Genomic DNA, 13,187 nt, shown 5'->3' with positions numbered 1-13,187 from the left:
GAAAATGCTGTGGCCAGGCCCTTCAGACCAGTCTCCCAGAAGATGCATCAGCAAGCACTGCCCATCAAAGGGAAAGGTGGGGCCACATTAGCCAAATGGCCTAGTTCTGAAGCCTGGATGAAGATGCCATATCCATTCTGAAGACATGCGCTTGGGTCCCAAACATAATTTTTGCTGTGGACTGTATCCAGGTCACCTTTTAAGAGACACAGTCACCAGGCACTCTCCTGTGATTTGCCCACATCCACCCTACTTTAATCCTCCTGCCACGACAAAACACATTGTGTGTGTTACTCAAATGTCTTCCTGCCCTGTCCTTCTGGGGATAAGCTCTCGTCCGTTTTATTCCTCTCTATAGCTCAGGTGAAGAGAACAATGCCTGATACAAGTTAAGTGCACAGCAAAAGTAAGTAAGTCCCAGGGCCTCTGCGTCTCTCGTCCCAAGCCAGGTCTGCTAAGACCTCTGCTGTTCCGCTGAGTAAGTATTTTGTTTTCTCCTCCTGGCCAAGGGATCGCTTTCATGAGCGCAAAGACAACACAAGAGTCCTATTATCTGCTCGATGCTCCTCCCAGAGTTCTGGGCAGGTAGTCAGCTTCATTAGATGCTTGATGATTAGATCCTATCTGTAACGAACCAGTGTCTTTCAACCGGATAACTATGAAAACTTTCCAAAAGGGCCAGGTCACCAGGCAAGAGGTACACCTCTTTCCTCAGTGCTCAAACTCTTGGCGACAGGAATTCCTACAACTCAGAAAAGCCAAATAGAGTCTCAAGACGCTTTCACTTGAGGAAAATGGGAGTACTGTTCATGCATACACAATGGCAGAACCAGACAAAGGACTGGTGAGGCCATTGCTAAGGGACAAAGAATATCAGAAAATTGTGATAACAGAGGAACATGGAATACTCCTGATTAACTCGAAGGCCTGTGCCAGATGGCCCTAATGTTTGACCCAGCTGGCCTTGAACTCGAAATGTCCCTGCCTCTGCTTCCTGGGTGCTGGGATTTACTGGTGTACACCACCACACCTAGCAGAAGTTAAAAAAAAAAAATAGTGATGTGTGTTATAGCATAAATGAATTTCAAAGCAATCAGACACACAAGGTCCCATGTTGTGTAATTCTGTTTAGTATGGCGTGTCCAAAAGAAGCAAGTGTGTAGAGACAGAAATACATGAGCGGTTCCCAAAAGCTAGGGGAATCGAGAGGTTGAAGACTGCCAAAGGATGGGGGGTGGTGACAATGGTCTAGACATAACAGCCATGATCAGTGTAGAATCCCAAAAGCAAGTCTGCTATTGTCTGAATCCGATACTTTTAATGGTTACTTTGATATCATGTGACTCCAACTGAGAAAGATTTCCATTTTCTTGAAAATTACCAAGAAAGTAGATTTTAAGTATTCTGACAACAGCCAGGCAGTGGTGGCGCACGCCTTTAATCCCGGCACTTGGGAGGCAGAGGCAGGTGGATCTCTGTGAGTTTAGACTAGCCTGGTCTACAAAAGGAGTTCTAGGACAGCCAGGGCTACACAGAGAAACCCTGTCTTAAAAACCAGAAGGAAAAAAAAAAGGATTCTAACTACAAAGAAACTACAAAGAAGAGATAAGTATATGTGGTAACATATGTTAATTAATTACAATATTCTACAACGTATTTATATGTCAAAACATTTATGATTAATATGTTTAATTTTCACTTGGGAAGTAGAGGCAGGAGTATCAGGAGTTCAAAGTACATAGTGAGTTCAAGGCCAGCCTGGGCAAATGGAACCCTGTTTCAAAACAAACAAAGAAGTGAGCAACAATATTTATGCGTGCACGACTGTATATGTCATTTATTAAGATAGGTGAAGTATTTTAAAATAAAATTTTTAAAAGTGCCATGTACAGAGTATTGTTTATTAGGAGTTTAAAGAACTCTGAAGCCCACAAGCAATCACCTCTGAGAGATTGTCTGGAGTCACTACATGTATGTGCACATAATTTTTAGAGCTGAGTATCTCCCCAACCTCCCACTCATCTGCTGAGAAGGGAAGCCAGACCCCCAGGTCCAGGCATAAACACAGAAGCTGAGACGTGGATCCTTTGGTTTTGTTTTGAGACAAGGTCTGCTGACCCTTCCATCTCTGCCTTCTCAGCACAGGGATGACGGTTGGTGTGGCACTAGACCTTCCTGACCGGTGGAGAAGGAACTAGCAGGAAACGGTTTCTAAAAGCTTAGAAACTTCTGGAAGACAGTATAGCTGTTTCTCCAAAAGTCGAACACAAAGATGCCATGATGGTTCATCCCCATGAGAAGTGAACAGTAGAGCCCGGTGAAGACTGGCATGTGATGTCCGGAGCAACGTTATTCGTGGTGGCACTACCCTCTAAGTGCCCTGCAGGACAAGAGAATAGTGGAGACCTGGTTCCTCTGAGAGACAGGAAACTTGGCAATAATGACAAGACTCATTGCCACCATGTGGGTGAGTCTTTACAAAGTTACCCTAAATGAGCGAGGCTGGACAAAATAGTCCCACACTGCTGACGGTTTCTGTGAAACGACCAGAAGAGGTGCACTTGTCATGGGGAGAGTGGGTTAGTGTTTGCTGCATGCTGGAGGGGGGCATGAACTCAGCTGCCAATGAAGGTGAGGAATTTTATTAGGCGGCGGAAAAAATTAAAAACTGCTGTCTAATCACGGCTGGAGTACTTGGCAAGGTCATGGAGGTCACTGAAGATGGCACAGGCAAGAGAAGGGATGTCATGATACATCAACTCACTACGGAGTCCAGGCTCGCCTCAAACTTGTGATCCTTCTGCCTCAGTCTCTCAAATGCTGGGATCGTGGGTAAGCATGCTCATACCTGGTTTACATACTCTTTTTTTTTTTTTTTTTTTTTTTTTTTAAAGTACAGGGATGCACAGAGAAGAAACCAGTACTTACTGAGGCCAAAAACCAGCTTATCCTCCTGGCCTTTTTTAACACATGTTTTAGACAGTTGAGATCAGTCTTGGTGTGCATTTTGATGTCCCCATTCTCTGGCTAAATGATAATCATTGAACTAAATACCAACAACTAAATAACGTTTCATCTAGGAACCTGGCCATACGAGGACCAACTGCATACTCCTGATGAATATTTCTATTTTGTAAGACACATGCTGAATATCTCTGTATAAAATAATTGCTAGGGCTTTTTGTTGTTTTGTTGTTGTTATTTTAAGACAGGATCTCTCTGTATTCCGGCTGGCCTGGAACTCGCTATGTAGATCAGGCTGGCTCGAAACTCAGAGATCTGCCTGCCTCCACCTCCCCAGTGCTGGGATCAAAGGTGTGGGTCACTGTGCCAGCCAGCTAGGGCTTATTTTTAAATCTAGTTTATCTCCAGTTATTATTCTATTTTACAACCTCTGAGTTTGGAAACTTGACCTTTGAAATAGAGACTTCTTTATCTGTAGTTGGGGAAGAGAGTCCTACTCAAGCACGGAGAATCACGCGGGATTTCAAAACAAAGCCCCTGGATGACGACAGAGAGAGCGGCTTGGCCAGGTCTGTCTGCCCTGGAGAGAGGGGTCCAGCAGGTGCCAGGGGGTAGGACCTGAACAATAGATGACCTCAAGTGCAGCGTCAGGTCAGGAGCAAATCCAAGGAGAGGCAGGGTGGCTGAGGCCCTCAAGCAGACTCCTCCATGCCAGGGCACTCCTGGAGTTGGCACTCGTGGACTGGAGGTCTGGAAACCGGAAGTAAAGAGAAATTACCAGCTCTCCCAACCGCTGATAGAATTGAGGCTGATCCAAATACAGTGGCGGCGGCCGCGGCAGGGACCCAGAGTGAGCCTGGCCTTGGGGTGAAGACTGTTGCTATTGGCTTTCACAAACCGTCTGCAAGGGTGCTGTGCATGCTGGACTGTGGGGCCGTAGTTAGCCCTCCTGCACAGCGGACACAGAAGAACAACAGCTATAGAGTATTGATGAGAGGGATGGCAATTAAAACATATAACCATAAATATTAATATGTGGGGGATGTGGCTTGGTGGGTCAAAGCAGTTGCTGTACAGGTGTGAGCATCTAAGTTTGGATCCCCAGAACCCACACAGAAGTCAGATGCTCAGTATATGTATCTGTAACCCAATACTCCCCTGGGGAGACAGGAGGTAGAGATACGAGGCTTCCCAGAAGCTTGCAGCCAGCTAGCCTGGAGCACATGGCAAGAGGTGCTTCAACAAGGTGGATAGTGAGGACTGACTGGAGATTGTCTTTTGATCTCGACACACACACACACACACACACACACACACACACACACACACTTTGGCATATACATACATGTGCATGAGTGTGAGCACACACACACAATAATAATCTCAAAAGTAAAAGTGGAAAAACTTAAGTGGAGGCTGATTTCAAGTGATCACAGAAACTGATCACGAATGGTGTAAAATTGGATGTGGTGCTTTTTTACACAAACTCGGTGTAGTCTCTAAAAATTACCAAATTGTGTACTTTACAAGGATGAACTCTGTGATATATTAGTTAAATCTCAATAAAGCTGGTTTAAATTTAAAGAAAGAGTTGATTGTGGCAGAGATGGAGGCAGGAAGACCAGGAATTCAAGGCCAGCCTTGGTTTCATACTTAGTTTAATGCCAGCCAGCCTGGGCTTCATGAGAAAGACCCTGTCTCAAAAACCCAAGTAAGTGGACCGGACATGGTAGCCCATGCCTTTAATCCCAGTACTTGGGAAGCAGAGGCAGGTGGATCTCTGTGAGTTCAAGGCCAGCCTGATCTACAGAGTGAGTTCCAGGACAGCCAGGACTATAGAGAGAGATGCTGTCTCAAAAACAAAACAACAAAACCCAAGCAAATAAACAAACAAACAAATACATACACAAATTTAAAGAAAGAAAAAGAACTGTGCAGATGTCCAGTGAGTCTGAGACTGCCACACCAGGGGCAATTCCTGGGTGCCATTCTGTTTCCCCCTTCAGTCCTCAGAGCACCTGGGAATCCCAGTTCAGAGGATTGATGGTCAAGAAAACTGTGCCGCGAACCTCAGATGAAAACCCCGCAGAAGGAAGACATCCAGGCCAGGCGGCGGCGGCACACGCTTTAATCCCAGCACTTGGGAGGCAGAGGCAGGCAGATCTCTGAGTTCAAGGCCAGCCTGGGCTACAGAGTGAGTTCCAGGACAGCCAGGGCTACACAGAGAAACCCCGTCTCGAAAAAAAACCCAGAAAAGGAAAGAGAAAAAAGAAGCAGTTCAGAAGACATTATATCAGAAGGCTAGAGAAAGACGAGGAGGCTCGTTCTCCTGCAGCTGGAGCCTCTGCCTTGTGTTTGTTTGTTTGTTTGTTTGTTGGTTTGCTCTTGTCAACAGTCAGCAGACACCGCTCTGCAGTTTCTTCTGATGATGAGGGATTCTGGACAGGGCACATATCCAGCTCTGTGCTGAGAGCGTGCTCCAAGAGACTTGCCTACATTTATTTATTTAATGACAAATGGAGTGCACAGGATTATGAAAATCAGAGCTCTGTAAGGGCTGATGAGGAGAGAAGACACCGAGGAGGGAAGGGGCTGCAAAGGAGAAAGCAATGTTGCTTCTGTGCTCTTGGCGTGTGGATGTGCTTGTGTGTTTTCCATTGTATGCCGAAAAGTCAATTTGACAGCTCTGGCTGTGGAGAACAGCCCTGTATTTCTTTTCTTGGATCCGATTCCAAAATACTTTCTTTGTGACGATATCAAATGGCCGCTCCTAATCTCCCCCTTTAGGGAGGTTATCACTGAGAATAGGTGAATCATACAAGTTCAAACAACAGTCTTTATCTAGACACTGTCAGCAGCTTAGTGTGAGACACAAATGTCACCCGTGCTCCTGTGCTCCGAGGTTTAATCCCCACCCAGAGGGATGCTTTGGCAAGGGGGGGTTTTTTCAGTTCTGTCCTGACAGGTGGGTTTAGATCTGCTCAAGATGAGCAAGTAGCCCACTGGAAAGGTTTTGCCCATTCTATATTGAAGTTATTGTTTTGCAAGTGGAAAACTAAAGCCAAGATGGTTTACCGAGGCCGTCTCCTGCCTGCATTGCAGCCCACGAGCTTTGCTAACATACACGCAAACCTGCCTCTAGACAGGAAGGAACGTGCCCTGCCCCCTGCTCTGCTCATGACGCTGTTGGAGGAAAACATCTGCTTTCCAGACATGGCAGTTCATGCCTATAATCCCAGCACTTGGGAATCTGAGTCAGGAGGATTGCTACAAGTTCCAGACCAGCTTGGATTACAGAGTCAGAAACTGACTCATATAAACAACAAAAGAGAAGAGATGAACGTGCTTTTTTAAAATAGAAAAGCCAAGTCAGCCTCTAGACTCTTTCTGCAAAATGTATTAATGTGGTTTGGAAAAACACACCTTCACAACTGTAACACAGATGCAGGCTTCATTTTAAAGTCACAATATAGTCTACTTCAAATACAGTTTTGTATCACTTGGAAGCTGTTATCTTTAATTATTCTAACCAAACTAATGTTTACAAAGTTACAAGAAGTCATTTATAATGCATGAGCTCAGTCTGATTATTCAGAATATAGTTTTGCACTTTGGTACATCTGCTGCTGTTCATATTATCCAATTTCTCACATTAAATCATTTTGTCTTCACTTTTTCCTTCTTTTTTAAGATACTGCTTCTACATTGTGTGTGTGTGTGTGTGTGTGTGTGTGTGTGTGTGTGTGTGTGTTTGAGCACGTGAACACACGCCTGCACACCATGGCATGAGTGTGGATGTCTAAGGACAGCTATGGCAGGTGGTTCTCTCATTGCTCCATGTCAGTTGTGATGATGGAACTCAGGTCATCCGTGAGCTTAATTATGGTTACTTGCATGAGCATGGGCAGTGTCCCAGGAGCTATACCACTGAAGAAAAGAACTGCCCCCTTCAGCAACCACTAATTATCAGTAGTTCCTCAGGAAGGGGTCGGCTTCCTAAGGCCCTTTCCCAGCTGTGATGAATGTAGATGAGGCCCGTCTTGCTCAGGTAACCAAAGCTGCTGGGAGTTCACGAGTGTGCTAATCATGTCATGGCCAAACGTCAGCATTTCTCAGCATTCTTCTCTATCCTCTGACCCTTCCATGTCTTCTGCCCCGGTCTTGAGCAATGTTCCCTGAGCCATTTGGAACAAGTGGTATAGATGGTTCATTTAATGCACAACACACAACAGTCACTTGGTTTAAATACTTTGACCAGCCAGGAGCCTCTGCATTAACGATGGTCTACTGCAAAGAGAGATTTCTCTGCCCAAGGTTGAGAGCAGAGGTTCTATATGGATACATATGGATATAAATAGTTAGAAAGCGTCTTGGTACCATGCCCATTTAGTTAAATGGCAGTAGAAGGTTCCCTCTAGAGCCTATGATGTCCCAGCCACGGGTTTTGACTGGGGTTGCAGTGCCAGGCATGAATTCACTCCTACGGTATGAGCCTCCAATCCAAGCAGCAAGTTGTTGGTTACCCCCATAACATTCACGTCACGACTGCGCCACTGGACATGCCTGCCTTGTAGGTTGGTACCGTAGTCCACAGATTCACACCTTGGTAAGACCACTGGTGGCTTTTCTCTCCAAGAAGCTTGCATGTCACCTTCTGGCACGGAGCTAGCTAGCCAGAAGTTGGAGGAAGCTTCTATCTCAGTTCCAGCTTGATGTCTCTATGACTTCCAAACAAAGTTTGTGGTGTCTTAAGCAATAGGATCTTACTATTTAGTCCTGGTGGGCAGTGCAGAATAATGGCAATGGGTCGTGCTGTTTGGGAAGCCTCTGGGGCCCCAAGATCAACAACTCATAAGGAGGTGCCCCATTCCATACCCGGCATCAGGATTTTCACTTCATAATTACAGCTTCTGGTAGCAGTATTATCCACCCACGTAGAGCACCTCCACTCAAGCTCTTTTTTGTGTGTATTATATTCTTTATTTATCACTATTATCATTGTATTTTCTAATTAGCTTACAGAGTAGCAGATTTCCGTATGGCGTTTGCGTGGGTCCTTAGTTTTAGTTAACTCTTCCTCTTCTCTCCCCACCCCCCACCCCCAGCCTGCTAACTTCTCTGCCACCACGAGTCCTCCCAACTAGTCTTCCTTTATCTCCGTGCTAACGGCCCCTTTCCAGTTTCCTGACCTCCACTAGTTAAGCACATGAATCCAAATGTTTGGAGCCAGGATCCACATCTGAGAGAAAGGTATGGTGTTTGTCTTCCTGGATCTGACTTACATTAACTCAGTATTATGTTTTCCAGTCCCATCCATTTTTCTGCAAATGCCATAAATTCATTTTTCTTTGCAACGGGAAGAATCCGATTGTGTGTATGCACCACATTTTCATTATCCAGTCAATCTGTTCATGGACATCTAGGCTGGCTCTATTTTCTAACTATATAAACATACAAGCAATGGACACAGGCATGCAGCTACCTCTGTGGTAGGGTCTGAAGTCCTTTGGTATATGCCCAGGAGTGGGACAGCTATCTGGGTCCTGTATTAGCCATCTTAGTTTTCATAAGCCAGGAAATAAACACCATTTCTCTTTTCCTAATTTGAAGTGTCTTCCTGGTGCATTTCAAAAGCAAGAAACCAAACTTGGAGAGGTGTCTTAACATGTGAGACCTCAGAATAAGTCTTTGGATATTGTCATAACGTGAACTCATTGACAAAAACAATAAAGTGAAATTTAGCTGTGATCCCAAACAGAAACTTTCAATCCTTAAATTTGACCTCAGACAAGAAGGGGCAGGGGGAACGAAGCAGCTATTTTTGCAAATATTTAAAGCATATGCAAAGAGAAACTGCCTTTGTTTGATGCTGCTCTAGACTTTGAAACTAGGAGCCCAGTGGGAAGAAGTGATGGCTCTCCTGAAATACTTTCTTTTCAACCACAGGTGAGAGCAGAGGCCAGCGCGCTCCCGAAAAGCAGGGTGCCTGCTGGAGAAGAATGGGAGCAGAAGCTGTACAATCATCGTGGTGAGGAAGGCAGCTAACCATTAAAAGCTTCCCACCACCCAACACTGCTCCCTCTACCTATAGGTTTTTCTGTGTAGGTAAGCTCCTGAATGCAGTGTGATGCTTATTGGAATGTAACAGTGAATTTATGAAGTTTTAACAAATTACAATAAGTATGTAGTTAATACGACAAGAAGACATTCTAACCATAAGTGATAAAATATTTATGGTCATTTTAAAATTTTAAATATTTTATTGATATTGAAAAAAAAGTGCAGTACTGGAGACCAAACCCAACATTCGCTCTTCGATTTTTATTTGAATTAAAGGTTGTACGCAGACTATTAGCTAAAGTATCTACAGGACTGCAAAGTAATCCATTGAATCATAACAAAGCTCTGTGAATTTGGCCCTCTAAAGATATTAGTCAACCCAAATTGTCCCATGATAGCATTTCAGATAATTTTAGGCAGCAATGGTATTTGGTTGGTTGGTTGGTTGGTTTGATTCTGGTTTCTTGAAACAGGATTTCTCTGTGTAGCCCTGGCTGACCTGGAACTTGCTCTGTAGACCAGATTGGCTTCAAACTCACAGAGATCTGTTTGCCTCTGCCTCCCGAGTGCTGGGATTAAAGGCGTGTGTCATCGTGCCTGGCAGCAATGATATTTTTACCACTGGAAAATCTACCTATTTGGATAGGCTTAAAAGCAATGTTTCTATCCAGCCACATAGTGATACATGTTCACTAATACATATATACATATCCATATGAATACTCATATATGCTTAAATAAACATAGAAAAATAAGTGAAAGAGTTCTGGAATACTGCCATCAGCCTCCAGTATTCACTTTGACTTTTGCTTCTTCTTCTTTTTTTTTTCTTCTAATTTTCATATTCTGGTTAGTCTTGTTGTTTTATTTTATTTTATTTTTATTTTTTATTTTTTTTCGAGACAGGTTTCTCTGCGTAGCTTTGCGCCTTTCTGGAACTCACTTGGTAGCCAGGATGGCCTCGAACTCACAGAGATCCACCTGCTCTGCTCCCCCGAGTGCTGGGATTACAGGCGTGTGCCACCACTGCCGGCTAGTCTTAATATTTTATAAAAAGAATTCTTTATCATGCCTTTAGCTCTTTGCCCACCGCATCAGGGCATGCCTGTCCCCATGTGCCACTCTTTAAACCAAAGTCTGAAGTCATTTGTCTATCTTATTTGAATGCTGTTTTAAAACTGTAGACTGGTGAACTTGAAATTCCTTAAAATGGAATTCTAGAAAAATCTTCACTGTTCCACAAATCGTGTTCAGTTTCCACTTTTCTCCAGAGCAGACAAATTCCCCGAGTTTAGGCTGTGTTCCAGGGCACCCTCCTTTTCGTCTCGTTATTTTGAGGATGAAGAGCTTTTTTATTGCACCCCCACAGAATCTGCTATGCCAAGCACCACAAGCAGTCACACAGAACCCGACCCCACACAATGCTTGCGATTGTAGCCTTCCTCTCGGCTTGGCCTCTCCTTCCGGGCCTCTCAGCTGTACACTGAGCGCAGGTTTAACTCTGCAGACCCAAAGCCACACACGCCTTCCAGTATCTGTCCTGAAGAATGGGGGCTGTTCCTTCAGCGTGAGGACCCGCCACAGAAGACAGTAGATTCTGTTGTCGAACTAATTGTGTTGTGTGATGAGAGGCGGCCCTTGCCTGGGGATAGTTGCCAAGTACTCTCCTCAGAAGAAAGCTAGCTTGATTTAAGATTATATTCAGCAAGCAATTTTCTTCAGATGTCCATCTGGTAGACCTTTGTCAAACAATTTCATCCAGAAGCTTCACCAGAAGGCTGCTGTTCACAGACTTCCTACCGATGGTGTGTGGGGCTTGCTGTAAGAACATCCTCCTTGGTGTTGCCTCAGCCATGTTGCCAGAGCTGGAGAGCAGGCCTGGGGTCACTGGTCCACCCACAGAGCCACTTACTCATGCTAGGAGACCACTTGGTCACCCCACCTGTGTCTCTAGCAGGGCAGCCTCCATGGCTGGCCTCAGTGACTTCATCAGTGTCTCTCAGTAATCCTCTGAGTCTTACTAACTGACAGACCCATCTGTGGAGACCCTCTACCAAGTACGCAGGACTTCCCACACGTGGGGTGATCTTTGCTGTGCTCACATTTCTCTTTCCTTTGCTCTATCTGGCCATGGGTATTAATGTGTATTTTGTTAAGCTGCCCAAAATTCTTTGAGAGTTGTAAGTCAATATGTAATTTTATATTTATTTATTTTATTTTATGTGTATGAGTGTTTCGCCTGCATGCATGTATGTTTGCCATGTGCGTGCCTGGCATCCTCGGAATTTGAAGGCACTGGATGGTTGTAAGTCATCACGTGAGTGCTGGGAACAAAACCCACATCTACAGAGCAACAAGTGCTTTTAACTGCTGAGCATCTTTCCAGCTGAATAAATAGTTTTAAATCAGTTTCTCATACTACCCCGGGTAGAAAAAGTTGTGGTTGATTATTCTTATCTTGAGGAATTGTTCTTATACATAGCATTTATTTAAAAGTACATGGACTGTTGCTAACTGGTTGACAATATTTTAAAGTCTGACAATTATCTCCTTGCAACTATTTTCTCTTTCAGATTGAAAAGATAATCAGAACCAGGTTCCATAGAGCATGTCAGTAATCTCAGAACTCAGGAGGCTGAGGCAGGAGGATCAGGAGTTCAAGGCTAGCCTGGCTTTACTGCAAGTTTCAGCCAATCTGGTTATACAGCAGGACTTTGTTTCAGAAAACAACAAAACAAAGACAGTAGATTAATAAATAGAAGTCGAAGACAATATTTAGACCTACAAATTCGAATTCAATTTAAATTTGCATGTAAATGTGTCATAATTGGAGCTGGGAGATGGCTCAGTTGGAACAGTACTTGTACAAGAATAAACACCTAATTTGATTATTGCTACCTACATAAAAGCTTGGCACACATCGTAACCGCAGCATGGGTCAGCGCAGATTAGAAAAGAAAGATCCTTGGAGCTCATTAGCCAAGCAGCTAAGAGAATCATAGCTCCGGATTCAGTGTGGGACGTGTCTCAGCAACTAAGATAAAGAGTGACTGAGGGCCGGCGTGGTGGCACATGCCTTTAATCCAGCACTGGGGCAGAGCCAGCAGATCTCTCTGAGTTCGAGCCACCTGGTCTACAGAGTGAGATCCGGACAGGCACCAAATACACAGAGAAACCTGTCTCAAAAAAAAAAAAAAAAAAAAAAAAAAAAGAGTGACTAAGGAAGATGCCTGACTTTGATCTCTGGCTTCTATAACACACATGCATGCGTATCTACACACATATGCATACAGATACAAACACACGTACAATACATGCATCACTACACAGAAAGGAATATATGTCACGTACATTAAGAGAATATTCACCTTGCTTTATTGAACTGAGATTCTATTTTCTCAACAAATTGCTACAATTTTATACAAGGAACTACAGACTAAACAGACTTGACATCTAGTCAATAAAATTAAAATTAGAGACATTAGATTAAGATAAAACGCACCGAGGAAAGTAGGTTATGTCTCATGTGCAAAGAGATTTTGCAGATTTTAGAATAGTGTTTTATTTGGTTGGTAGAAGAGTCTGGGTCCAGCCTTGGTGAGGGATGAGGAAGAGTCAGTAGGGGAAAATGGGAGAAAAACAGGTCTCTGTCTGAGTGAGGGTAGAGTCAAAGAATAAGGAGAGCCTGGTCCTTAGCCAAGTATGTGCAGTATACGAAAGAAACTACCTTGTCGTCATTCAGTAAGTTGTTCTATTATCAACAGGGGAATTTTTTAACTAGCTTCGGTAAGGTAGATTAACATTGAGGTAAACAGAGGCACACTTGCACAGTGAGCGTCTAGACTGACGGCATCCTAGAGCTTTGTTAGTTCAGGATCCAACAAACTGCTGAGACCAATGTGGCCAATGAGGTGAGTGTTCCCGTCCTTGGCTTCAGTATATGTCCCTCCACACATTTTGAATTACCTGCTCCTGTCATGCATCTGACACCATGTTACATCTGGAAAACTGCATGTGAGGACAGAAAAGGAGTAAACCTCATCCCAGAACCGACCCAGAACTTACCTTAGTTTATAAATTACCTTCTGATCTATTAAATTTCCCTATTCTGGTATTCCCTATTATATTTTTTCTGCTCTATTTAATTGGATAATGAGTTATTC

General features: G+C 44.0%; 1 pseudogene; it reads right to left on the bottom strand.

The window, feature by feature from the left end:
• Nucleotides 1–10,768: 10,768 nt before the first annotated feature.
• The window catches only part of LOC114683907, a 6,781-nt pseudogene continuing 4,362 nt past the window's right edge, over nucleotides 10,769–13,187 (bottom strand).

This window comes from Peromyscus leucopus, chromosome 4, assembly GCF_004664715.2.
Source record: "Peromyscus leucopus breed LL Stock chromosome 4, UCI_PerLeu_2.1, whole genome shotgun sequence".
NCBI lineage: Eukaryota > Metazoa > Chordata > Mammalia > Rodentia > Cricetidae > Peromyscus > Peromyscus leucopus.
The sequence above is the reverse complement of the archived record's forward strand: the minus strand, read 5'-3'. Positions and strand labels throughout refer to the sequence as shown.